The sequence below is a fragment of the Palaemon carinicauda genome, chromosome 36 (assembly GCF_036898095.1).
Source record: "Palaemon carinicauda isolate YSFRI2023 chromosome 36, ASM3689809v2, whole genome shotgun sequence".
NCBI classification, from domain to species: domain Eukaryota; kingdom Metazoa; phylum Arthropoda; class Malacostraca; order Decapoda; family Palaemonidae; genus Palaemon; species Palaemon carinicauda.
This window is the reverse complement of record NC_090760.1, coordinates 39,860,456-39,882,524: the sequence shown is the minus strand read 5'-3', so window position 1 is coordinate 39,882,524 and position 22,069 is coordinate 39,860,456. Positions and strand designations below refer to the sequence as shown.

Here is a 22,069-nt window from a genome sequence, read left to right as displayed (position 1 = left end):
ATCCACTTTCAAAAAGTAACTCTCCAAAGGAGTTAGTCTCACCAAGGAGGAATCACGGCCTGCCAAAATAAAAAAAGAAAAACACTTACGAACACTTCTAGCTAACTGAACTATCGCACTATAATCAAAGATAAATAATAAATTGTTCCTATCATTCACAATCACGACAAGCAAAGATAAACAAAACTGTACTTACTTAGAATATAAACCAATCACTTCCACGCTGGTAATAAATAATAGTAAAATCGTAATCCAGCACTCACAAACGGAACTGCCTCAAGCTACAGTCAAATAAAAAAAAGCATTCGCTCCGAAACATTCACCACTGTCGTAACCTAGCTAAAAACATAAACAAACAATCTCATTTAAACCAACAGTCTTTCTCACCACAAACAATCGATACACTAACTACTCTCTCTCTCTCTCTCTCTCTCTCTCTCTCTCTCTCTCTCTCTCTCTCTCTCTCTCTCTCTCTCTCAGGATTTGGCAAACAAAAAAATAAAAATAAAACAAAAATTAATCCTCCACAATGATAGTTGGATGTGTGATGATAGTTGGCTGTATGATGATAGTTGGTTGTGTGATGATAGTTGGGTGTGTGATGATAGTTGGTTGTGTGATGATAGTTGGCTGTATGATGATAGTTGGTTGTGTGATGATAGTTGGGTGTATGGTGATAGTTGATTGTGTGATGATAGTTGGGTGTGTGATGATACTTGGATGTGTGATGATAGTTGGCTGTATGATGATAGTTGGTTGTGTGATGATAGTTGAGTGAGTGGTGATAGTTGATTGTGTGATGATAGTTGAGTGAGTGGTGATAGTTGATTGTGTGATGATAGTTGGTTGTGTGATGATAGTTGGTTGTGTGATGATAGTTGGGTGAGTGATGATAGTTGATTGTGTGATGATAGTTGGTTGTGTGATGATAGTTGGCTGTATGATGATAGTTGGTTTTGTGATGATAGTTGGGTGTGTGATGATAGTTGGTTGTGTGATGATAGTTGAGTGAGTGATGATAGTTGATTGTGTGATGATAGTTGGTTGTGTGATGATAGTTGATTGTGTGATGATAGTTGGGTGTGTGATGATAGTTGGTTGTGTGATGATAGTTGGTTGTGTGATGATAGTTGAGTGAGTGGTGATAGTTGGGTGTGTGATGATAGTTGGTTGTGTGATGATAGTTGAGTGAGTGGTGATAGTTGGGTGTGTGATGATAGTTGGTTGTGGAAGGGGACGCTTGCTACGTAGTACCTTTAGAACCACACAGGGCGCTCACAGAATGTCTGGTCAGTCTGTGTCTTGGCCTGAAGTAACTGACATGTCTGTGAATTTAAGGAAATATGCCTTAATTCAATATTAAAATGAAGTTAATATTCATGAATTATGAACAGACATGTATATACACCTCATTAGAATGATGTAAAAGGATAACATTAGTATATTTCACTTTTACACGGCCGAGTTTATTGTTTTTATCTCAATTATATGAAAAGGAACAGTGAAAGGACGTCTGTGCTCAAACTAGAGCTAAAAGTAAGTGAATGTCTCTCATTTATGTGCAAAAATCTCAAGAATGGTTCATTTGTGCCTCTGTCCACTAAAGGTAATCAAAATGCTGGCAATCGGGTGACTCACTGGCCTGCCCTGAATTACTTATAACAGAATATATAAGTAAATTATTGAAAAACAAGGTTTGGTTAACCCAATCGCTTTTGGAGGTTTGGTTAGTTCAATAGCTTTTTGAGGTTTGGTTAATCCATAAGCTTTTGGAGGTTTGGTTAATCCAATAGCTTTGGAGTTTTGGTTAATCCAATAGCTTTTGGAGGTTTGGTTAATCCAATAGCTTTGGAGTTTTGGTTAAACCAGTAGCTTTTGGAGATTTGGTTGATAGCATACGTTCATGCAATAATGATCAAGAGTCTACGTCTACAAGGTATATTCTAAAATAAGATGAGTGGTAAGTACTTGTCCTTCAGTATTGCGCCACATATACTGACTTCAACATAACAACCGGGAATTAGAATCAAAATAAATAAAGTTTGAAAGAAATCGGTCAAAAATAAGACTCGGAAATGATTCCATTTCATAAATATTTTCTAAAGAAGATGGAATATGTTAAAGGACAAATATCAAAGTTAGAATGGCTACTGAAATACGAGGTTTTTAAGTGTATAGTTTAGAAAAACTTGTGTGATTCTTTCCTGAAAAAAACTTTACTTTTACTTCAAACTCGATACTATATAGATGATCTATAGCAAGTTTTACTAGACGTAGGTAATAAATTTCATAATATCTTTATTTTAATCATATTGCTATTATTTTGTCTTCCTGCATACATTACTTCAGTCGTATGACAGTAACTACCATAACAACAAGAACGAGTGAGCCAATCAGAACTCGCCACTTTTAAGCTCTCAATAACAAATATGAAGTAATGCATGTCTCCTTCCTATCTGAAACAGTTATACTTCGTCAGTGCCCTCTGCAGCAGTCAAGGTCCCATAGCTCACGTACAGAACACTCGCAGACTCTCTGGTTTAAGAGAGATGACAGAAAGAAGTGGTATTTTTCATTCCCTGTGAGGTAGGCTAAACTTAGACGCTTTTCTTTTGTTTTCTCGGTCAGTGCGTCACTTACCCTATAAGAGAATTGAATTTCATATAGGAGAAATTTGCAACTTTTGGTTCAAGTCTGTAGCGTATAGGTTTTTTACCTTTGACGTCATTAAATACTTGTTTACTGATTCACGTGACTAAATCATTTTTGTTTTTTAATTGGGTTTAAATGTGATTAATAAAGCAATTGATTTCCATTTTAAGATTTTCCTAATGAATCCACTATGAAACCGACTCGTTGTTTTAGGAACCAAGCCGAAAGCAGACTACTTTTTACTATTCTCAGTCTTGAAACTAATTCACTATCAGGACCGCTGATCTAAATACCAGATCAAATCTTTATTTGTTTTGATAATTTACCTATTTCGTGATATGAGAATTACCCTCACAAGATGCATCTTACAGAGGACAAAGAGTATGCGAGTTACATTTGTAGTTATCAAGAAATATTAAAAAGGTCTCAATTTATGATAGATATTCGTGACGCGAAGAATAGAAAATGAAAGAAGATGAGATGGTATTGTAAAGGTAATATAATTAGATCTCTCAGTAATTTCAAGTTGTTCTTGAGTCCCCTGTTCAATATCCTGCACCTAAACATGTAAGTGACGTGATTCTGTAGCGACCGTTACAATAGAACTGGTAGGCTAGACTTTAGATTCCGTCTTTGACTAGGAAAACTTAGCGTCAACGCACCTTTGGGTTTAAAGGTCACTCATGAATGGCAGAGGCAAGGGACAGTGACATTGATCTAGCAATTAGGATAATGCCCTAGAGACTGTCCCTATACTATATGATCAACGCCCAAGCCCCCTATCCACCCAAGCTAGGACCAAGGGGTGGGGGGGGGGGGGGGCAGGCAATGGCTGCTGATGACTCTCCCCAAACCCCCAACCTTAGCTCACTAGGATGGTAAGGTTGCAGACGCTAAAGTCATGAACGAGTCTGAGCAGGACTCGAACCTCCGTCTGGTAAACGCCAGGCAGAGACTTTACCAATCAGGCCACAACAACCCCAACATCATAATATTGGTTGTGTCTCAGGGATCTCCCAATTGAGAACAAGATATGAAGACGAGATATTCACACCCATTAATACTATTATTAATAATTACAAAACACTTTGTAATGGAATAGCACCTTGCAAATGGATAAAACAAAAAAAAACTTAAACTCAAAACCAACTCATTAAGATTTAATCGAAGTATTTTCCAGTTAGATTGCTTGTAACATTTATGACATGAATGTTTTCCAGATTCTGAGAGAAAAGTTAATAGAAAGTTCTATGGAATAGATGCATATCAAGGAATCTTGTTTTCAAAATTGAAGAGGGAGATTCACTGTTTGATTTCAGTTTTTTCCCAGATCCTAAAAACTTTTCTTACACCGAAGCAGAAGATTGGATTTTATCGGTGTCTTCCCATCCAGAAGGTATAACCCTAAAACGAATGTTTCATCAAATTAACTTCATATAGTCTAGATGGTTACTCTATAGTGGTAATCACTTAAACTGACCATAATGAAAGGGTTTTGCCTTTAATAGATCAATGGTGTAAAGACCAGGCTTAACTTAATATTGTCTAAATTTTGGTTAGTAATTTAACAATGAATGAAAAGGAATAATGCTAGTCGAAAAAACAAGCGAGAAGAAGTAATCCTACACATCCCATTCGATACAGGCTATTGCTATCATTACAGAGTTGTTATTATTATTATTATTAATATTATTATTATTATTATTATTATTATTATTATTATTATTATTATTATTATTATTATTATTATTGTTACTAGCTAGGCTACAACCCTAGTTGGAAAAGCAAGATGCTATAAGCCCAAGGGCTCCAACAGGGAAAAGTAGCCCAGTGAGGAAAGGAAACAAGGAAAAATCAAATATTTTAAGAACAACACCACCACCACCAAAATAAATATTTTCTATATAAACTATAAAAACTTTAACACAACAAGAGGAAGAGAAATGAGATAGAATAGTGTGCCAGAGTGTACCTTCAAGCAAGAGAACTCTAACCCAAGAGAGTGGAAAACCATGGTACAGAGGCTATGGCCCTACCCAACACTAGGGAACAATGGTTTGATTTTGGAGTGTTCTTCTCCTAGAAGAGCTGTTTACCATAGCTAAAGAGTTAACAAAACATAACAAATTGATTCGCAAGAAAAGAATATAGATGTCGATGGTTCCCAGCTATTTGTCCGGTAGGAGTAACTTTTTTCATTGCTTTAGTAATCTACCTCAGGACTAGCTATGGTCCCCATTTCGAGGAATCTACTAGCAAACAGCTACGTTTGCAAAAATCAGTGAAATTGGTTTACAGATGGCTAAGCTCTGCAGACTTGGAATCTGTGGTTGTAAGCTCAGACTCTAGACACCTCGAAAACCTGGAATGTGGATCAAATGTTAGGTATTCACAATCCAGTCAAAAAGTACTTTCTGGAATACGACTATATATATGATAATTAACATTAACAATAATGTAATTTTAAAATGAGATTATCCATCATACCTTTTACAATATTGATGGTTTCTAAGTAACCATTCAGAAGGTGGGGTAGAAATAAACTTCTAAAAGAAAAGAAAAAATAAAACATCCCATTTAAAAGCAAAAAAAAAAAAAGAAGAAAAGAAATGCCGTCAGTGTCATTGATATTAACATCAAATTTCTAGCAATATCTTCTTTTGGGATAACTTTGATATTGTGAATCTTCAAAATTGAATTTTTTAGAAAATTCAATTAGAAATACGGTGAGTTTAGTTCGTTGCCTGCACCGATTTTCTGTCGCAATTCTCTCCTAATGTTACAGACTACGGATCTATTTCAGTGTTGTTTTATGTGTTATTCCGTCAATATTTTCTCTCGGAAATTCGAGTTCTTTAGAAAATTCCCCTTTTCACGAGCTGCTTCTGCTTAGTAAGATCATAAAGTGGCTAGTTTTTTTTTTTTCATGTTTATAAAGTATTAATGCAATTCTGTGACGTGAATCTTTCGCCACGAAACCGGAAAGAGAATTTTTGTAGAATTTAACTACAACTGTTTTGAGATCCAGAAATTTGAAAATCAATTTGAACATTCTTTAATAAGAGTAATTTAAATAATTATGGATATCATACATCAGCTTTTGTAGTGGCAGAGTTTCTTGAATATTGATAGTAATTGAGGAAGCTTGCAAGTAAAGTTTAGATTATTTCTGTAGGGATATGACTTTAATACAAATGTTACCCATCAAAATTATCTTATTTCATTTTCTTCATTAACCATTACAAGTAACTTATTCATTTTCTTTTACTTCAAAGATTTTAATCAGTAACTAAGCTATTTTAAATGCCACCTTACCAAGTTTACATGGCAATGTAACCTAGGAAAAAAACTACTGTTTCTAATTGAAAAAATTACGCTCTCTTCGAAAATTACATTCGTTCCCGTCGCAAATTAATAGTTTCAGAAATATATATACATCTATATCCTCCAATAATGGGGGACCCCCAGTGGGAACTCTGGGTTTTGGGTGGGGAAAACATACTGGGGAATCGATATATAATCGTAAAACAAGCCTTTTCTTCTCTATACATTACCTTCTTGAAATTATAATAATCGGAGGAAAATACAAAACAGTATACCTGGATAAACTTTGGAGGCGCCTAAGGGTTAAGTTTAGGGTATACGGTATCATACTGTTCTCATAAGTTTTTACATTTAGCATTTTACTCATAGGTATTATGAACGTTACATATTTTTCTTAATTTGACTATGATTGAAAAATTTAAATGACATACGATTTTATACTTATCACCTTATCTCCAAACAAAAGAACTATGTTTTAGCCTATCCAGGGTATTTTGAAAATCAATGTTGTTTTTTACGCAAATTACGTTATTTACGGACTCATTATGTTAATACAAAGCTCATTTGATCTCTGTCAAATTAATTGTAAATGAAATTTAGTAGATAAAAGTGATGGTACCTCAAATTACTCCACATAAGAACAGTTTGAATAATGTTTCAAATATATCAGGAACTGACACATTTTAGCTGCAGGATTTGCTGTATAGGGGTATATATTACGGTACTTGTAAAAAATATACGTAATTATCATAATTCCTTGTATTGCAACAATATGAAATAGAAAATTAAAATGAAATGACGACCTTCTGATTGAACAATCGTATCACTTGATATCGTAAGCTATATTTTCTGTTTTGTTGATAAAACATAAAAAAAAAAACAATATTTATGTCATCTAGCCTATTAGCTACATTATTCAGACCAACCCTTTTTTTGAAACCATAGGCCTAGTTTTAATTCTAACTATGCTTTACATTCAATGCGTAATTCAAGGTATGCAGTAAATTCTAGGTCTTAAGTTCCCCTTCATAAGGTCCAATACCACAGATTTTTAGTAATTTAATTCCATCTGTAACTAAATTAGGGTTGTTGTGACTTTACTGGTAACGTCCCTGACTGGTGATTGCCAGACGAGCGTTCAAATCCCGCTCAAACTAGTTAGTTTCTTTGGTCGTTGCAGCCTCACCATCCTTGTGAGCTAAGGATGGAGGGGTTTGATAGAGCCTATAGGATTATCTGCTGAGTCATTAGCAGCCACTGCCTGGCCCTCCTTGGTCCTAGCTTGGTTGGAGGGGGGGCTTGGGCACCGATCATATGTATATATATGGTCAGTCTCTAGGGCATTGTCCTTCTTGATAGGGGAATGTGATTGTCTTTTGCCTTTCCCATTCATGAACGGCATTTTAACCTTTTCAATCATCAATTGAATAGTTGAATAAGTGGAATTTCAGAAGTTCGAACTTGGTGCAAATGATTTTCAGTTGATACAAGTCTTGTCTCTTTGTTTATAGGATACTGCTCTGTTTAATCGTTTAACTTATCTTAACGTATTTCTCTTGTTTCTCTTTTTGTTGTTTATTCTATACTTTTCCATTTCTTTTCGGCACGAGCCTGCTTCTCTTACTAATGTCCTTAGGATTTCCAAATGGGATTGTAGCTTGTCTGCTTTTGATAATAATAGTAACAACTAGCTGTTGATGCCTTTATATGTTCTTGTATTTTTGTTGGTTACTTACTATCTTTTTATCATCTTTAGATTAATTTGTGTTGATCAAAATGAATTAATATGGTATTTTTATGGATGAATAATCCTTCTTTGGTTATGTTCACACTTTAGATGATTAAAAATAATACCAATAATAATAATTTCACAGGAATTTATCGAGTTCTTCAAATTACATGTTGGAGAATGCTAATATTTTTATTGATCGTCTGGAAAAAAAAAATGACTAGATTTAGTTTTTGTTTCTGTCTGAATTTGATATTTAATTTTGAAGATAGTTTTGAGGAAACTTTCTACCCTCCAGAACGTCTCTGTTCCAAACAGTTGGAGGAGTGAAGTGCTACTTCTTTAAAACACTTTAAATGAGAACGATTAGCTTTTTATAATATAGGTTTAATTAAATCTCGTCGGAAATCATTCAACAACTATTATATGAATCAATAAGTTTTCTATAAACAAGTTAAACTTTTCAATTGAGAGATTTTGCCTCTACCATACATAAGCAAGTGCAAATATGGTGTAAAACAAATTAATCATTATGATTAATCTACGATGAAGCAGTCAATAGTAGAATATAAAACTGAAAGTTTTCTAAAAAGACGATTAAGAAAAATCTTTGTGACAAGCACGATATCATTTGCTGTCAGGAGAATCGTTAGACAGTATTTTAATGATAGATACAAATGCCCATGTAATTCTGTTACCACAGGCCTATTTCCACGTGATCATATGTAGCCAAAAGTCTGGTTGAATAAACCTTTACGTATCATCATCATCATCATCATCATCATCGGCCGTAACTAGTCCACTGCAAGACAAAGGCCTCAGACATGTTCTTCCACTCCCGTCTGTTCATGGCCTTTCTATGCTAGTTTATACCTGCAAATTTTCTTATCTCGTCAATCAATCGTCTTCTCTTTCTTCCTCCTCTTCTTTTGCAATCTCTAGGAACTCGCTCTGTTATTCTTAATGTTCATCTGCTATCTGTCATTTTCTATATATATCCTGGCCATGTCCATTTCTTTTTTCTTACATAAAAACAGTGTTTTTCCTTTATTGGTTACTGTATATTGTCCTTCCGTTCATATTGTCTTTGTAGTAATATTATTTCCATCATATTTTCTTTGTTTATATTGTTTTGAAAATTATATTATTTTCGAAATTATAATTGGTTGATGGTTGTGATAATTTCCCGGCCATGCTGTCTTCGTGGTTACATTGTCTTAACGATTTCAGTGTCTTCTTATCTATAATGGATACGCTGAGAAATTTTCTTCATTATTATATTTTTCTTTGTCTTTTTTGGCTTTTTGTCCTTCCTCTGTTTCCAAGATCTGTTATCAGTGAAAGGCCGTTTTCAACCTCTTTGTTTTTGAATTTGTATGACGCTATTGGGTTTCATTTTATTCATTTTCCTTTATTTGGTATTTTGTCAATTTTCTTTAGACATGAGCTGTCCCTCCTGATGTTCCTATCTGATTCCCCCGTCCCCCACCCCACCCCAATTTTTTTGTTGGTACTTGAAATTTTTTGAAAAATCCCTGGTGGGTCAAATTCATTAGGAAAGACCATTTAGGAGTTATTGTGCAATATTTGGTAGTTATTAATTTCCCGTAGGCTATAGCAGAGAGAGAGAGAGAGAGAGAGAGAGAGAGAGAGAGAGAGAGAGAGAGAGAGAGAGAGAGAGAGAGAGAGAGAGAGAGAGAATTTTGATATCCCAATGATACGAAGACACCAACTGCTTGACTGATAAGTTAAGAATATCTATCGAGATTTTAATAGGTCTATAACAAAGAAATTCGTAGGCCTGCTCATTTCAGTCCGTGGCCCCATATGGTCACCAATAACTATTCTTAAGTCACCGTTTTATCCTAATTTCCTGCAAGTACTCGTTGTTATTCCTTTCTAATAAGATTTTTTTTTTTTTTGTATCATGAGCAGTGGAACTATTTTTCTAAAGCTTTTTAAAAAACCGTAACTATTTTACATTGGAATTATAGGTAGACATTAAGCTAATACATTAATACATTCTTTAGAAAACAGCTAAATTTAGCATCTTTGACATTGCCTCATAGTTACCAATACTTCTAAACAAATAACTCCCGTCCGTTGCAATTTAACTATAGAAATCGTTGATGATGATAAAATCAACTAAAGAAATAATAATAGATTAATAATAAGGAATATTCTGACCCCAACATAATAATTTTCAAGTTGTTCTTAATAAATATTATTATGGTGTTTATTGTCAAGAAACCATTGCTTTATCCTTTTTCTGTGATCATTGGAAGCCCCAGAGGGCGTTTCTCTTCTTTTCTCTCGGGAGTTCAAGACAAATCACAGCAAACGTTCCTCCTTTGTTTTTCTTATCCTGTGTTCGCAAGGAATATAGTAATGGTTCTTGCACCATTTTCCCAACAGATCTAACAACGTGGAAAACTTGTTAGTATTCAGGTACCATTTCCGCATTGAAAAATTAGTTAATATTATTATTCTTATTATTTGCTAAGCTACAACTCTAGTTGGAAAAGCAGGATACTATAAGCCCAAGGGCTCCAACAAGGGAAAATAGCCCAGTGAGGAAATGAAATAAGGGAAAACTGCATAGTTGTTTCCGTTGAACAATGAATTCCGTTGATATTGCATTTTGGCATGTGTAGATGTACTCATAGGGACATGTAATAGTAACATAATTATATTTCTAATTGCATTGATGTGGCTCTAGAATGTATATAAATGTAACATATTGAGCTATATAGAAAATTAGTTACTTTAAACATCTAATCATCTGTTGTTTTGTCCACTCGGATGAAATGCATTTCGAGAACCAATAATCAAAATAAATCATGAACGTCTGTTTTGGTCTGAACGACCAGTTCTTTTGACAGTACACCGAAAGGATTATTGCTAAAATTGTCCAGATTTGATAATTAATTACTTATTTTCATTATATACAGTTTAGTTTTAACGACAACTTTTACGTTTAGATAACTCTACATTGAAATATAATTCAGTATAAACTCTTCATATGTCTAAATTGTGATTTCTTTATTGCTATTAAGTCAATCATTTCTGCGCCGATTTGTTTACGCACACAGGGGAAACCGACAATATTACCAGGTTAGCCAGAATATCTTGAGTCGCCGGAAACAAATTTTGATGATACACAGAAAGAATTGAAGGATTTTACCCCGTTGTTAATTTTAATTTAGTCATTCAACCTTCATATTGATTTTGATGAATTTTTCAAAAGCTTCGTAAACTTTTCAAAACTTTAGTTCCTTTTTAGATTCTTTAAGATCCTTGGCATCAACAGTAAACGTTCACTAATGACGTCATACACACTGATCTCAAAAAGATACTAGAAGGTGTATTCCGTTTCATAACTTTCATTATTATTATCTGCCATGACAGTTTAGGTACCAAGAAAGATCGTATTTCTCGGATAGGAAACGCTGGATTTCCCTTTATGAAAGTAAGTTTAACCTAAACTAGTGTTTTAAGCTAGTTGTTTGTTTTTCTGTTACAACCATTTGTATACCTGTTGACATTGCAGACGTGTGTGTGTATGCTATCTGAATGTGTCTTATCTATATGGGCTATACTATAGTATATGTATACACAAATGTATATACAATATAAGCTACTTATATGTACGTTTATGCATTAAGGAGTATAATTTTATGTATATTTATGTATATGTCGATATGTGGAAATAAATGTATTTCATTATGCTGATGCACATTTACTTATATATATATATATATATATATATATATATATATATATATATATATGTATGTATGTATGTATATATATATATATATATATATATATATATATATATATATATATATATATATATATATCTGAACGGATAGGTTGTTTATACAGTATGTTATTCTGAATTAATCTATGAATTCTAATGCATTAACGTTTGTGTGTATCATACATATGTATTTAAACTCAGAAGTAAGGAACATTTATACATTTAAATGCATATATACTCATATCCATTAATACATGCACGCCAGTGGGTGTATTCATACAGTGTATGTATTTATATACATAAGAATAGAATGTTTGTTTAAGTTATCTTTCTATTTACTGTTTCTGTTAATCCCCAGTACATATCCTCCGTCAGATAACGAAAATTCACTCTCTTTTGTCAAACATTTTTGCAAAGTAATCTTTTCTCTGCTGTTTCTTATTATATTTTCTTTTTGGGGGAATTTCATCCTCATTTATTTTAGTCTTTATCAATTCCTCTTTCTGTTGAGTTTCTTTGCAGGTTTGATGGTAATTTAAACTTTCTCTAACTTCGAGTTTCCATGGTATAGGCCTAAGTTCAATGCTTATTCTTTCTTTTATAATTTCTTCCTTTATAATTTCTGCCTTCAATTTTAGTTTGATCTGCCTATCCTGGTATTCCTAGATGCAAGTTCTTTGTAGTACTAGGGACTGCATATTTACAAAGAGATAGTGTTTTAAATTTTGTTTCTATCAACTTTGAGTCTATGCAATGAAGATTACGATAATGGAGGCTACATATTTGGTCACAGTCCAATAAGCATCACATTAAGATTCGACTTGTTACTAAAGTAAGTAGTTTTGTGATAGAAAATTTGTGTAGAATTCAATCGAATATTCAGGCGAGAGAGAGAGAGAGAGAGAGAGAGAGAGAGAGAGAGAGAGAGAGAGAGAGAGAGAGAGAGAGAGAGAGAGAGAGAGAGAGAGAGCGTATTTTTTCTATAAGAAAAAGTAATTTTTTTCCTAGGTTACATTGCCCTGTAATACAGTAAAATTATACCGAAAATTGTAACTATTCCTATTGCCTAATGAAAAAAAAAACTATGCTGTAAACTCTTATTAATATTGTACTAATATGAGCAAATATGATAAAGAATGTATCGAGGATGCAAAATATAAAAGTTCCATTATTCGTTAGCTGAGAATATATGGTAGATAGCGTGTTTTCCTTTTACATTAGTTAGGCATAAATACTGCAAGATAGCATTTTTTTAAAGTTTATCATTATTTCGTTTTCTTCTATAGTTTCAAAACATTTGAAAGATAACTACTCTAGATTGGAATATCACGCTCCTTTAATATTATACATATTTTGCAGTGAAATTACAGTAAAAATTGAATTAGATGTATATCGTCAATATAAATATTTAGTAGAAATAACAGTATTTCATGAATTGAAGGGAAAATTATCTTTAATTAGCTTTGCAAAGTTTATATCTCTTGAAAATAAAAATCGTTTGAGTAATTTCAAATGCGTGTTTTTTTTTTTTTTTAAACGTGTATGCATGATAAAAGCATAAGTTTTATTCTAATCAGTGAATATTTCAAAATACACATTCAAATAATGTCTGTACGTATATACTTACATAAATACTCCCATATGAATCTAAATAGGTCACTGTATGACGTACTTTAGCGCAAACAGAAGCTTGGTAAACGCTAATTTACATGTGATTATATTCGTGTATAGACGAATGAATGCGTGTAAAAACATGCATGTAGTTGGAAGCTCATATGAATGCACACACACACACACACACACACACACACACACACACACAGCTATTAGTAAGCAAACTTCTTTATTATATGTTTGCTTGAATATTTGTGTAAAATTGTACGTATGAATATATCATTCTGTATATATGATTATCACGTGTATAAACAGTATGTATGCATGTATTTAGTATAGTGTTCGGTATATACTTGCACATGAATTTTGAAATAGGCATGTGGGTACAAATGCATACATGCATTCACACGTGTATGTAAATGTCTATGTAGTATATGTGTATATGCTCTTACAAATAAGGTTTTGTGAAATAAATATTAATCAATGTAATCGTCTATACAGTATTATCAATAGTGAATATATTTAAATTACGTACTTGCATGTACATAAAAATACATTTACGTGATAATGGATATATGTACCTAACCTATGCATTTATGTATACATGTATAATGAATATAGGTGTATGTTAATATGAATTACTTAATATCTACCAGATTCTGTTTAAATATGAATGGAGTTGTATCAAAGGCAGTTTCGACGACTATTTTAACAAACATTGTCAATCAAACCAATCATGTGGCATTAAGAGTCTTACGTTTATTGGTTGTTCGTTCTTACTTTTAACGTCGAAAGTAGGCCTACTTTTAAACGAATAATATAGATAAAATTGTTCTCGGTGCTTGTAAACATAGAGTAGAGAGATAGAAAAAAATAGTGGCTAATCATATTGCCTTCGTATAATAAGAAACCAATCTTTAAATTAGGAAGAATTTATCTAAATCGTCTGACTTTTATTTGTCCTATTTTTTTAATTTTATGATGTACGCCAGCAGTCTTACGCCTCTAAGCTTTCCCCATAGAACACATGTGTGTATTGTGTGTGTTTGCACATCCAATTTACAGTACATACGTGATAACATTCTGTAGTTTTTTACTTTTTTAACTTAATGACACCAGTACACAAAATTGCAGTTATCAGTATTTTCTTTATTATTGCTATTGCCATTATTGTCAACATTTTCTTAATTTGCATCATATTTTCACAGACCAAGATTAATTTATTACTCAGTAAGGACGTAAAAGGGAAGAATTCAAACCATAGATGGCGTTGCCTCTTCTCCAAGAATCCTTGTTCTGTAGCACGACACTTCAGTTTTCTCGAATCCTTGGATTTTCCAAAGTCAAGGTTGGAAAATTTTCCGGAAAGCAGGACAGTTCCGCAGACTGTGAGGGGTTGGAAGCATAATCTTCATGAGCACATTTGGACAGGTAAGTCTTTTCGGGTCATGGTTTTGAAATCATCATGGTTTGCTTGGAAATAGCAGCAGCAGCAGCCAGTGGTAGAAAAGTTTGAAAGTTTAAAGTTTTTGTTGGCATTGATTTGGCGTTATTTCATAGTGTGGAAACCACCTATCTTTTTTTTTATCGATGGTGGCTTGCTTGTAGTAAATTAAAAGAACATCCGGCTAGTGTAATAAATCGAATTGAATCGGTTTCCACCAGAAATTTAAGAATTTTCATGATATAATTTGAAAAATATATAAGGTTAAAGCGGCCATGTTAAGAATGTTAACATATTGCATCAACAATGTGTTTTCATAGTTTTATCAATATTTTGAAATGGTCCTTTTTTAGTAATTTTTAGGAAGGACAGGATTTGACGTAAGAAACTTTTTCCCGATCATATTTGGTCAATGTAATCTAATAGTTTACAGTTAGGGAGTCTTTTTACTTCTAGCTATTTTCAAAGTATCACCAATATTCTAAAATGGCCCTTTCATCCTTTTGAATTAAATGCCAAGGTGCAGTTAGTATTATAATTGAATGCTTACGGTTAGGGATTATGACTGATTTGCATAAATCCAGGTTAATTACTGTTAGCATTTTGGTAATTAATTTACCTAGTTGTAAAATCTCGACAAACTTGATTCTTGTGACGTATAAGATACCAAAAAGCCCTAAACGATTGATTATTGTGCAAAATGTAAATTTAAATACGCGGGCAAAATGTAAATTTAAATACTTCAGTTACTTGTTGAATTAATATATTATACAATATTTATACTTAGCAGAGAATTTGAGGAAATGCTCAATGATAAACTGAACTATTTTCTTAGTTTGATATAGTATAAAATCTGTTCAAGGATTTTGTTTCTCACAACATTTCATTAAAGGTGTTTTACAGATTTTTTTAAATCTTAGTTTTATTCACGATTATAGTTTTAATGAGGTTCTCTCCCATTTGATACTGATTTTCCCTTTCTCCTTAGGTTAGAACTGGCCAAACTGCCTCTCAACAACGATGGCGCTAAATCTGTCCAATGGATGATTAAAGTTTCTGGTTACTTTATCCATCGTGCTGTTCACCAAGAGCGCTTGATGGAAGGTAGTGGTGAAGGAGGACACTTACAACAGTGAGACGATACAAGGCCTTTCAGGAACGTTACTCCATGCAGTTAAACACAACTCTTAACATCTTCCCAGAAGAACTGATTGTGAAATGTCCAGTGAATCTGACAGGTATGTTCACAAATTACTTGGTAGGAAAGGTAAATTTTTCAGTGGATAAGTCAAATTTCCTTAAGGGAATCAGATTCCATCATTTATGCTTAAATAGGTTTTGTTTCCAAGGAGGGACAATATAATTTATATGTACAGAGGGTCCTGAACTTAAAAACTTATAGCTTCTAAGAAGCTGTTTGTAAATCTAATACTAAATACTTTTGACCTGAGGTTTCCCGAGTAGGCCTAACCAAACTCCATGCTTACTATTTTTAGCAGTAAAGTCATCAAATGAGATCAGGTTATTTCAAATTACATTTTGCTTAATCATTAGATTATATAGTTTTTTCCTTCGGTATTTTTATATTGCAGTAAACAAAGTTTTGGTACAACGAAATTTTATTTCAGTTGATTTGTTTGTATCAAAGAATGTTTTAAGTAAGGACCTTCTTTATAAGAAATTTTTTCGCAGTCATTATCAAGTTTTCTTTAAAGATTTCAATTTCTTTAGTCACAGCAGTTTACCAACGGGGTTACTTTTTTAAGTCTGTGAAGTTTGCCCTTTTATTTAAGAAAAGTTCGTTCTGTAAGATTGTCTTAAATAGTTTTTAAGTTAGTGAAGTTTTTCCTTTTATTAGTTAGTCTGTTCAGTAAGATTACCTCAAATAGTTTTCAAGTCAGTGAAGTTTGCCCCTTTTATTAGGAAAATTATGTTCAGTAAGATTACCTCATACTTTTAAAGTCAGTGGAGTTTACCCCTTTAATTTAGGAAGTCTGTTCAGTAAGATTACCTCAAATAGTTTTCAAGTCGATGGCCCCTTTTATTAGGAAAAGTCTGTTCATTAAGATTACCTCAGTTTTCAAGTCAGTGAAGTTTACCCCTTTTGTAAAAGTGTGTTCAGTAACATTACCTCAAATAGTTTTCAAGTCAGTGAAGTTTGCCCCAAAGGTTGATGAGAAAGTCGGTCAAAGACTTCTTTACATATTTCAGTATATCTCAAAAGGGTAAATTTTAATAGTACCATTTTTATAGTATTTTTCAAAATGTGAATTCTGTTGCTTGTAAATTAGTTGTCCATTCAAACTACTTTTGAATATTAAAGGCCTACTGGTGGTGGTGTTTAATTATATGTAACTTATCATTACTGCAGGTTTAAAGTAACGAATTTTTATAATTAAACTACGTTTAAAGGAAAAAATATTGAGTTCGCATTATTAAGAATGTTTACCTTTCTTGAAGATCTGCTTTATCTTAGAATGGAAGGAAAGCAAATATTGCCAACATTTTAAGCTAAAATTGTAAGAATGACTCCTGATTTAGTTATATATTAGGAGTTTTGTATATGAATACTTTGTATGTTTAATAGCAGGGTGCAAGTTCGTGTTTATAGTGGCAGAATGAGTTTGATAGTAAGAACCAGATAGCATAAATAATGATAGAATTGTCGAGTCTAAAAAGTAATACACAATTTCCAGATAGCATAAATAATGATAGAATTGTCGAGTCTAAAAAGTAATACACAATTTGTAATAAACAATTTCATATAGAGGGTAAAAAAATAGGACAAATCAATAAATCTGTTTATTGTAAAAGCAGCTTTTATAAAACAAAGTCAACAATATCAAATCTGTCTTTGCTGCACTATAAATTATCCCATTTTAAAAAGTAATTAAAATTTTGCAGATTGAGAAGTGGAACTTGCAGTTAGATTAAAATTTTGCAGATTGAGAAGTGGAACCTGCAGTTACTAGGCGAGCACTAGTGTAGTAGTATTGCTGCTGAAGATGTATTATTCAAGAAAAACTACTGCTGCTGTAACGAAGGTGCTATTTTAAAAGTACTATTCTCCCTGCTACTGTAGCTGCAATGAAGCTTATTCAAGTAGTACTCTTTGTGTGTGCTGTATTGAAGAAAAAGTACTCCTGGCTGCTGTATTGTAGTAGTACTCTTGCTGGGGCTGTGTTGAAGAAGTAGTACTCTTGCTGGGGCTGTGTTGAAGAAGTAGTACTCTTGCTGGGGCTGTGTTGAAGAAGCAGTACTCTTGCTGGGGCTGTGTTGAAGAAGCAGTACTCTTGCTGGGGCTGTGTTGAAGAAGCAGTACTCTTGCTGGGGCTGTGTTGAAGAAGCAGTACTCTTGCTGGGGCTGTGTTGAAGAAGTAGTACTCTTGCTGGGGCTGTGTTGAAGAAGCAGTACTCTTGCTGGGGCTGTGTTGAAGAAGCAGTACTCTTGCTGGGGCTGTGTTGAAGAAGCAGTACTCTTGCTGGGGCTGTGTTGAAGAAGCAGTACTCTTGCTGGGGCTGTGTTGAAGAAGCAGTACTCTTGCTGGGGCTGTGTTGAAGAAGCAGTACTCTTGCTGGGGCTGTGTTGAAGAAGCAGTACTCTTGCTGGGGCTGTGTTGAAGAAGCAGTACTCTTGCTGGGGCTGTGTTGAAGAAGCAGTACTCTTGCTGGGGCTGTGTTGAAGAAGCAGTACTCTTGCTGGGGCTGTGTTGAAGAAGCAGTACTCTTGCTGGGGCTGTGTTGAAGAAGCAGTACTCTTGCTGGGGCTGTGTTGAAGAAGCAGTACTCTTGCTGGGGCTGTGTTGAAGAAGCAGTACTCTTGCTGGGGCTGTGTTGAAGAAGCAGTACTCTTGCTGGGGCTGTGTTGAAGAAGCAGTACTCTTGCTGGGGCTGTGTTGAAGAAGCAGTACTCTTGCTGGGGCTGTGTTGAAGAAGCAGTACTCTTGCTGGGGCTGTGTTGAAGAAGCAGTACTCTTGCTGGGGCTGTGTTGAAGAAGCAGTACTCTTGCTGGGGCTGTGTTGAAGAAGCAGTACTCTTGCTGGGGCTGTGTTGAAGAAGCAGTACTCTTGCTGGGGCTGTGTTGAAGAAGCAGTACTCTTGCTGGGGCTGTGTTGAAGAAGCAGTACTCTTGCTGGGGCTGTGTTGAAGAAGCAGTACTCTTGCTGGGGCTGTGTTGAAGAAGCAGTACTCTTGCTGGGGCTGTGTTGAAGAAACAGTACTCTTGCTGGGGCTGTGTTGAAGAAGCAGTACTCTTGCTGGGGCTGTGTTGAAGAAGCAGTACTCTTGCTGGGGCTGTGTTGAAGAAGCAGTACTCTTGCTGGGGCTGTGTTGAAGTAGCAGTACTCTTGCTGGGGCTGTGTTGAAGTAGCAGTACTCTTGCTGGGGCTGTGTTGAAGAAGCAGTACTCTTGCTGGGGCTGTGTTGAAGAAGCAGTACTCTTGCTGGGGCTGTGTTGAAGAAGCAGTACTCTTGCTGGGGCTGTGTTGAAGAAGCAGTACTCTTGCTGGGGCTGTGTTGAAGAAGTAGTACTCTTGCTGGTGCAATTGCTGGTGCTGTGTTGAAGTAGTAGTACTCTTGCTGGTGCAATTGCTGGTGCTGTGTTGAAGTAGTAGTACTCTTGCTGGTGCAATTGCTGGTGCTGTGTTGAAGTAGTAGTACTCTTACTGGTGCTATTGCTGGTGCTGTGTTGAAGTAGTAGTACTCTTGCTGGTGCTGTGTTGAAGTAGTAGTACTCTTGCTGGTGCTGTGTTGAAGTAGTAGTACTCTTGCTGGTGCAATTGCTGGTGCTGTGTTGAAGTAGTAGTACTCTTGCTGGTGCAATTGCTGGTGCTGTGTTGAAGTAGTAGTACTCTTGCTGGTGCAATTGCTGGTGCTGTGTTGAAGTAGTAGTACTCTTGCTGGTGCAATTGCTGGTGCTGTGTTGAAGTAGTAGTACTCTTGCTGATGCTGATGCTGTTGTGTTGAAGTAGTAGTACTCTTGCTGATGCTGTTGTGTTGAAGTAGTAGTACTGGTGCTGTGTTGAAGTAGTAGTACTGGTGCTGTGTTGAAGTAGTAGTACTGGTGCTGTGTTGAAGTAGTAGTACTGGTGCTGTGTTGAAGTAGTAGTACTGGTGCTGTGTTGAAGTAGTAGTACTGGTGCTGTGTTGAAGTAGTAGTACTGGTGCTGTGTTGAAGTAGCAGTACTGGTGCTGTGTTGAAGTAGCAGTACTGGTGCTGTGTTGAAGTAGCAGTACTCTTGCTGTGTTGAAGTAGCAGTACTCTTGCTGTGTTGAAGTAGTAGTACTCTTGCTGGTGCTGTGTTGAAGTAGCAGTACTCTTGCTGGTGCTGTGTTGAAGTAGCAGTACTCTTGCTGGTGCTGTTGTGTTGAAGTAGCAGTACTCTTGCTGGTGCTGTTGTGTTGAAGTAGCAGTACTCTTGCTGGTGCTGTTGTGTTGAAGTAGCAGTACTCTTGCTGATGCTGTTGTGTTGAAGTAGTAGTTCTCTTGCTGATGCTGTTGTGTTGAAGTAGTAGTACTCTTGCTGATGCTGTTGTGTTGAAGTAGTAGTACTCTTGCTGATGCTGTTGTGTTGAAGTAGTAGTACTCTTGCTGATGCTGTTGTGTTGAAGTAGTAGTACTCTTGCTGATGCTGTTGTGTTGAAGTAGTAGTACTCTTGCTGATGCTGTTGTGTTGAAGTAGTAGTACTCTTGCTGATGCTGTTGTGTTGAAGTAGTAGTACTCTTGCTGATGCTGTTGTGTTGAAGTAGTAGTACTCTTGCTGATGCTGTTGTGTTGAAGTAGTAGTACTGGTGCTGTGTTGAAGTAGTAGTACTGGTGCTGTGTTGAAGTAGTAGTACTGGTGCTGTGTTGAAGTAGTAGTACTGGTGCTGTGTTGAAGTAGTAGTACTGGTGCTGTGTTGAAGTAGCAGTACTCGTGCTGTGTTGAAGTAGCAGTACTCTTGCTGTGTTGAAGTAGCAGTACTCTTGCTGTGTTGAAGTAGCAGTACTCTTGCTGTGTTGAAGTAGCAGTACTCTTGCTGGTGCTGTGTTGAAGTAGCAGTACTCTTGCTGGTGCTGTGTTGAAGTAGCAGTACTCTTGCTGGTGCTGTGTTGAAGTAGCAGTACTCTTGCTGGTGCTGTGTTGAAGTAGCAGTACTCTTGCTGGTGCTGTGTTGAAGTAGCAGTACTCTTGCTGGTGCTGTGTTGAAGTAGCAGTACTCTTGCTGGTGCTGTGTTGAAGTAGCAGTACTCTTGCTGGTGCTGTGTTGAAGTAGCAGTACTCTTGCTGGTGCTGTGTTGAAGTAGCAGTACTCTTGCTGGTGCTGTGTTGAAGTAGCAGTACTCTTGCTGGTGCTGTGTTGAAGTAGCAGTACTCTTGCTGGTGCTGTGTTGAAGTAGCAGTACTCTTGCTGGTGCTGTGTTGAAGAAGCAGTACTCTTGCTGGTGCTGTGTTGAAGAAGCAGTACTCTTGCTGGTGCTGTGTTGAAGAAGCAGTACTTTTGCTGGTGCTGTGTTGAAGAAGTACTATTCTTGCTGGGGCTGTGTTGAAGAAGTAGTACTCTTGCTGGGGCTGTGTTGAAGTAGTAGTACTCATGCTGGTGCAATTGCTGGTGCTGTGTTGAAGTAGCAGTACTCTTGCTGGTGCTGTGTTGAAGAAGCAGTACTCTTGCTGGTGCTGTGTTGAAGAAGCAGTACTCTTGCTGGTGCTGTGTTGAAGAAGCAGTACTCTTGCTGGTGCTGTGTTGAAGAAGTAGTAGTACTCTTGCTGGTGCTGTATTGAAGAAGTACTACTCTTGCTGGTGCTGCTGTATTGAAGTAGTAGTACTCTTGCTGGTGCTGCTGTATTGAAGTAGTAGTACTCTTGCGGCCGCTGTATTGAAAAAGTACTTTTCGATGTACTACTCGATGCTACTGCTGCTGTATAGAAGAAGTACTTTTGTTACTGCTGTAATGAAGTAGTAGTAGTTTGCTGCTGTATTCAAGAAGTAGTAGTTTGCTGCTGTATTCAAGAAGTAGTAGTTTGCTGCTGTATTCAAGAAGTAGTAGTTTGCTGCTGTATTCAAGAAGTAGTAGTTTGCTGCTGTATTCAAGAAGTAGTAGTTTGCTGCTGTATTCAAGAAGTAGTAGTTTGCTGCTGTATTCAAGAAGTAGTAGTTTGCTGCTGTATTCAAGTAGTAGTAGTTTGCTGCTGTATTCAAGTAGTAGTAGTTTGCTGCTGTATTCAAGTAGTAGTAGTTTGCTGCTGTAATGAAGAAGTAGTAGTTTGCTGCTGTATTCAAGAAGTACTACTCTTGCTTCTGCTGTATTGAAGAAGTATTACTATTCTTGCTGCTGCTGTATTGAAGAAGTACTACTATTCTTGCTGCTGCTGTATTGAAGAAGTACTACTATTCTTGCTGCTGCTGTATTGAAGAAGTACTACTATTCTTGCTGCTGCTGTATTGAAGAAGTACTACTATTCTTGCTGCTGCTGTATTGAAGAAGTACTACTATTCTTGCTGCTGCTGTATTGAAGAAGTACTACTACTCTTGCTTCTGCTGTATTGAAGTACTACTACTA

The 22,069-nt window shown here is 35.5% G+C and overlaps 1 long non-coding RNA gene across 1 annotated transcript; it reads left to right on the top strand.

Annotated features, from left to right (window-relative positions):
* Nucleotides 1-2,481: 2,481 nt before the first annotated feature.
* Nucleotides 2,482-17,687, top strand: LOC137628822 (uncharacterized). The gene is made up of 4 exons (XR_011041399.1): nucleotides 2,482-2,586; nucleotides 14,291-14,513; nucleotides 15,515-15,764; nucleotides 17,471-17,687. It is a non-coding gene; the product is annotated as an uncharacterized lncRNA (long non-coding RNA).
* Nucleotides 17,688-22,069: the final 4,382 nt, after the last annotated feature.